The sequence below is a fragment of the Peromyscus eremicus genome, chromosome 13 (assembly GCF_949786415.1).
Source record: "Peromyscus eremicus chromosome 13, PerEre_H2_v1, whole genome shotgun sequence".
NCBI lineage: Eukaryota > Metazoa > Chordata > Mammalia > Rodentia > Cricetidae > Peromyscus > Peromyscus eremicus.
In genome coordinates, this window is record NC_081429.1 from 52915916 (window position 1) to 52921362 (window position 5447).

A 5447-nucleotide genomic window follows, 5' to 3' on the forward strand; every position below is an offset into this window, starting at 1 on the left:
CACACACACACACACACACACACACACACACACACTACAATTTTAAGTAAACAAAATATTATGATTTCCTGTGGCTTTTTTCAAGCATCCCTAGTATCATTTATACATCTTCTCCATCTCTAGGTTGCTTTCCTCCTCCCTCGCTGGGTAGGTATCCTCCCCCATTTTTCCATTTCCTCCTTGTGGGATGCCTGCTGGGAGACCAGCTCCCACATTTTACCCTGGGGTACTCTTAAGGAGAGAGGGATAAGAGATTTCCATAGAAGGATAGAGGGGAGAGAAACAGAAACAGAGGATAGCCTTGGGAGGGCCTAGATCCTTACCCACTGGCCCTTCCTATCTCCTCTAAAGAGCTATTATAGGAATGCCAAGGGGTGGGGCACAAGACCTTCCCCTAAGCACAGTCAAGTGCAGACCCTTCCAAACACCTAGTAACCGTGCACATGGTCAAGGCATCCTCTAATGCAGCTCTGCTGGGTAAAACAAGCTCAGATCTTACTAGCAAACATTTATGGGCCTCCACACCCCCTCCACAGAGCCCTGCCCTAGCATCCCCCTCTCTAGAGGTCAACAGGAGTTTTCTTTGAATGGGCTTTTATTGCCACTCAAACATAATTCTCATTCTTAGAGAGGATGTCAAGTCTGCAGAGAGTGACTCAGAGCATAGCCAAGCCATCATGGGCAGTGATATAGAAAACTACACTGTCGAAGATGTCCTGGCTCTGGGATGTGATGATGGGTGCATATTATATGAAACAGCCCAAGTGAAACCCAGGATGGCCACTGTGGGAGAGATTAATCAAATGGTGACTGATGGGTGTAAGAGATATATAGGAAGAACATTCAGTGATGTCTTAGGCAAACTTGAAGGAGACGTCAATTAGGTTCTCACAGAAGACTATTCCGGTGTTGAAAAGATGTGCCCGAGAAGACAGGGATTGATCATGTGATTAATGATGTGCTAGCTGTCCCATCCTTCGCATCTCCAGAAGATTCCGCCCGGGAGTTTCACAGACTGATTCTTTTTAATGAAAGTGCTGCAGCAGGATGAGGAATATTCCACACAGGGGAGCCGTGTCCGCTTGAGGGAGACCCTGTTGCTCGATGAAGAACAGCGGGGACAGCTGTATTATCCTGTGGAACTCTCAAAGGAGATTGTCCATGCTCATTCATACTTGGGCTTGTGGGTATTTCCTGAGTTTTGGAAGAAAGCCAAGCCTTGAAGATGAGCATTCCCTCATGGTGTTTGCTTCAGGTCACCTTCCTAGCTCCATCTGCCATATACGCCGTGGAAACAAGTCAGGCCATTGGCTGGACTGCCTCAAGTTCTTTTCTTTTAATTATTATTTTTAATTTTAAAAAAGTCATAGGGAAATGCATATTTTAATCAGCTTGGGTGCTTATTTTGTGAAAGCCAGCTGAAGGACGATTAGACAGGGTCACAAAGCTGTCAAATGCACTCATCCTTAGAATGTGAATTTTTTGTTTGTTTGTTTTGGGGGGTGGTTTTCTTTTGTTTTTAGTAGGACCTTCAGTTTGGACATTCATTTGGCAGAATGACCATCCCTGTGGGGTTCTGGAGAGAAGTTCTTGGTGGTGTTTCTTAGCCTCCAAAATTGACTTCCATTTTAGAACTTGGTGCTGTGAAAGAGTTCAATAAGTGAATTAGCAGTACTTCAATTAAAATTACAGAAGAAACAAACAAAAAAACACCAAAACCTCATTATCAAGTCTGGCTTTCCAAGGCATATGAAGACATTTTATCATTAGGAAAGGTATTAAAGTAATTCACCACAATTACAAATTGAAGAAAAGGCACAGGGTAATCTTAATAGGTAAAAAAAAAAAAAAGTGCATTCGATAACATTTAAAATACATTTTATGGTTAAAACAAACAAACAAAAATCTCTTGGGCCATAATGAAGTAATTAGCTTTTACAGTACAAATAACTATAAAACTAGACAAAATACATTAATGATTATTCTCAACTGTTAGGCAAAACTAAGGTATGACTATTATTACTGGAAGGGTCTTGGAGTGTCCCTGAGGCAATGTCCAGGTGCTTTGTGGAGAAAAATGACTTGAACAAGACACATAGTGAAAACGTAGACTTGTCAAAAATGAGAGTGCAAGCAGAGTGTACACTGTAGAAAGGCAGCAGCCAGCAATCATGTGACTCACTAGACCCAAGTTCTTTAGGGGAGGTGGGACGATGGGAGATGGGGGCGTATTCTGAGTTTAGAGGGTGGGAGGAGCCATCCCCAGGAGTGAGAATAAGGTGGATCTTTACTTTAATTGACAGATGGACTGTTACATAATTTTGCATGGTCTGTAGAGATCTGTGCATGTGCAGGCTGTACATCCCGTAATTGTGAGCATATGTACGCCCTGTCATGCATGCTCATGAGATGCTACATGAGATTTTTCTCCTAACGGGTCATATCAAGGACACATTTGCCCTCACTGCCTTTGCTCCCGCACTAGTTGAAGTTGGCCTTGCCTCCCTCTCTTCCCACCAGGAGGTTCCTGACCCTAAAATACCCACAGTAGGACAAGAGGGGAGACACTGAGCGCTACCCTAATGGGAAGGGGCAGACATGATTTTCCCAAGGAAGTTGCTAAAAGAATCTGGGCTGTCTCTATCCGGCTTACCTCACTATGGCATCCTGAAAGAAGGCCGTGAAAGGGAGCTGTACAGTCACCAGCCTGTGGGCACCTTCCAGACAGAACAGGGGGTCCAGCAGTCCTGTGGAGTGGAGACAGATGTGGTTATGGCTCCTCAGGTGGAATTTGAAGAGCGGAATGCTAGAAGAGAAGTTACAAGGAAAGGGACATGAATATTGACACTGGGGACTCACTGATCTTTGACCCAAAGCTAAGATATGAATACGCATGGTTGGATTCCACCAGCCTGGACACAAATACGGAACCACCAGGGAGGAGAGAGCGAGGTGCTGCTGGGGGAGCTGAAATGCTGGGGGAGCTCCTGGTGGCAGGATATAAGCAACCGGAATGGTGGGACTTCATCGGAAGCTGAGCTTTTGGTAGAGACCCTAGAGGTGGGCTCAGCTACACCATGATGTAGCTACTGATGAGCCTAGCCGCATCATCCAGCCTAACAGAGCTTGTAGAAAATCCTTCAAAACAACAGGTAGATGAATACCAAAAAACCCTGATACTCTACATTCAACAATGCAATATTTTGAATGTCCAGTATGAGACAGATTTGGCTAAGGATTAAACATCATTACGTACTATTAAGAATGCTATATAGGACTGGAGTGATAGCTCAGTGGTTATTAGCATTGGCTGCTCATCTAGAGTAGTCATTTCCAGCATCCACATGGTGGCTCACAACCCTCTGTTACTCCAGTTCCAGGGAATCCAATGTTCTTTTCTGGCCTCTGTGGGCACCAGGTGTAAAAATCATGCATGCAGGCATAGCACCCTTACACATAAAATAAAAAAGATAGTCACTGTCGTGAAAGGTTTGTATTGTAAATGACCTTTAGCTGTAAGTATCTGTTATTACTTCATTCCTGTAAGGTAAATTCTTAGGAAGGAGTCACTTTGCAGTTGATTGACAGCTGTCAGATCCTTCCCTTGGGCCTGTCAGGCCAGCAGTACCTTCTTCTTAGCTCTGTGCTATTACTTCGAAGGAATTCCACTCCAGCTCCAAGGGCCACTGCGACCACAGAAGCTGCTAAGAGCTGTGATGGCACGTGACTTTTATCCCAGCCAAGGCACAGATCTTTATGGGTTTGAGGCCAGCCTGGTCAACATCATGAGTTCCAGGACAGCCAGAGCTACATAGTGAGAGCCCATCTCAAAAACAAAACAACAACAAAACAAAACACAAACAACAAACCAAAAAGCAAATAACAAAAAACCAAAAAAGAAAAAAAAACCCAAAAAAGCAAAACCAGTAACAACAACAATAAAACAAAGCATGAAGGCCTTGCTTCAGTCATGACTGCTCCAAGTAACTTCCACTGGCTTTAGAAGTCTGCTGTCTGGATACCGCAAGCCACAGCAAACTCTCTATGTCGCTGCTTACCCTGCTAGTCTCACTCGGGATGGAGTGAGGATGGAGTGCCTCCTCAGTGGCTAAGGAGAAAGCCTGGGATTGATGTTTGCTTGTACAAAGCCCAAGACTGCTTTGTGTGCAAGGTTTGTGAGTGGCAGAGCTAGGAGCTGTGCACACACACTGTGATTGGTGGAATTCAACCCATGCGCTAGTATGTCAACTACTTTTTCTAGCTGTGTAAGCAGGCTACCTCTCCATTTTGTTGGGTCAGCCTTTGAGACTTCTCTTCTGTGCACCATATTCCAGCATTAGGATGTAAGAAAGGCTTCTTCCAACTGGTTGTGTGTGGTCTTCATCATGAGTATACTGGGCTGTCTCAGTTGCACAGAGAACAGGAGAGCAGCTGCTGGGACTTTTGCTCCCCACACAAAGCAGCAGCAAGATAGTCAGGAGCAGAAACAGTAGGGATCTGAGGGTACAGAGGCAAGAGGCTAGGAAGAGCCAAGGGTAAGAGCTGCAAGCTCGAGTTACCGAAAGCTCAAAGGATCCTGAGTCCTGAACAAAGAGAGATGTAACACTGATGGCTGGGTGCTGGGTAATGGCACTCAAAGCCCGGAGTGAGAAGCCCTCCACCCGAGATCTAGAGCTATGTAACGTACTGGCTTTGAAATTTTGGACCAATAAATTCCAGTTCTGGGGGCTGAAAACCACCAGCTTTAGGCTGTTAAGACCCAGAGCCTCTAGATCCCAAAGCTTAGAGGCAAAAGCCTCCCTGTTTATGAGTCTGGACCATATGTCTGTGGCACGAGAGCTCCAGATTGCCAACACAAAGTGGGCTATTTCTTTTCTGTTTGCGGGTTCCATTTGGTAGAGTGAAAGGATCCTCAGCTAACCACATGAATGGCATCCCTAGTAGAGTTTGTAAACTTGGGAGAAAGAAAGACAATAAGACACTGAACCAAAAGGAAATTAGTTAAGAGAAGCAGACCCAGAAGCCACAGGGATGATGGAACTAGAAGATAGGGCTTTGTAATATGTTTAAAGATTTAAGGGAAAATAATATAAACAAATTAAAGAAATGGGTGAGTCACAGTAGATAAAAGGAACCTTTAGAAATATAGAAGTGAGTTGGTTGATGGTTCAGTGGGGAAAGGTACCTGTCACCAAGTCTTCCAACCTGAGCTCTATCCTAGGGACCAACAGGAAGTATCAAAGCAACTCTTGCAAGGTGTCTTCTGACCTCCACACACATGCCACATGGCATGCATCCACCTCGTGCACATGCACACACACACACACACACACACACACACACACAAATAAATGAATCAATAAAATGTAATAAAAAATTTTAAAAAAGAATTATGGAATTGAACAGTACGTTATCCCAAACAAAATATTGATTGGCTAGAATTAGCA

The 5447-nt window shown here is 44.4% G+C and overlaps 1 pseudogene; it reads left to right on the forward strand.

Moving 5' to 3' along the window:
- The first annotated feature begins 587 nt into the window (after positions 1-587).
- LOC131923198 (spermine synthase-like) lies at positions 588-1223 on the forward strand (annotated as a pseudogene).
- Positions 1224-5447: the final 4224 nt, after the last annotated feature.